The sequence below is a fragment of the Limulus polyphemus genome, unplaced genomic scaffold (assembly GCF_000517525.1).
Source record: "Limulus polyphemus unplaced genomic scaffold, Limulus_polyphemus-2.1.2 Scaffold7219, whole genome shotgun sequence".
Classification (NCBI taxonomy): domain Eukaryota; kingdom Metazoa; phylum Arthropoda; class Merostomata; order Xiphosura; family Limulidae; genus Limulus; species Limulus polyphemus.
Window position 1 is genome coordinate 15,470 of NW_013672829.1, and position 935 is coordinate 16,404.

Genomic DNA, 935 nt, shown 5'->3' on the forward strand with positions numbered 1-935 from the left:
AAACTACAGAAATTAATTTTGTTATTAATAAATTAATTGTTTAACATACAACGATTTTCAATGTGATTAATCTATGTGTTTTATAAAAATAACAGTGCTGTTCAATTGAAATATCAATATTCGTATAATATTGTACCGAGCAAGGTTTGGTTCAATGGTTAGCGTACTGGGCTGCGGATCTTAAGATCCAAGGTTAATATCGTATAATATTGTACCGAGCAAGGTTTGGTTCAATGGTTAGCGTACTGGGCTGCGGATCTTAAGATCCAAGGTTCAAGCAGTCATATATCGCTGAACAGACTCCACAATATCAGTTGTAGAGGCGTTATAAATGTGACAGTCAACCAGTGTATTCAGATAACAGACTACTTGTATAATTACATTCTTCCCTAACACTTGTAACAGTTAGACTACCGGAATAATTACATTCTTCCCTAACACTTGTAACAGTTAGACTACCGGAATAATTACATTCTTCCCTGACACTTGTAAGAGCCACGGTACAGTTAGACTACCGGAATAATTACATTCTTCCCTAACACTTGTAACAGTTAGACTACCGGAATAATTACATTCTTCTCTAACACTTGTAAGAGCCACGGTGTAATTTGACTACCGGAATAATTACATTATTCTCTAACACTTGTAAGAGCCACGGTACAGTTATACTACCGGAATAATTACATTCTTCTCTAACACTTGTAAGATCCAAGGTACAGTTAGACTACCGGAATAATTACATTCTTCCCTGACACTTGTAAGAGCCACGGTACAGTTATACTACCGGAATAATTACATTCTTCCCTGACACTTGTAAGAGCCACGGTACAGTTATACTACCGGAATAATTACATTCTTCCCTGACACTTGTAAGAGCCACGGTACAGTTATACTACCGGAATAATTACATTCTTCCCTGACACTTGTAAGAGCCA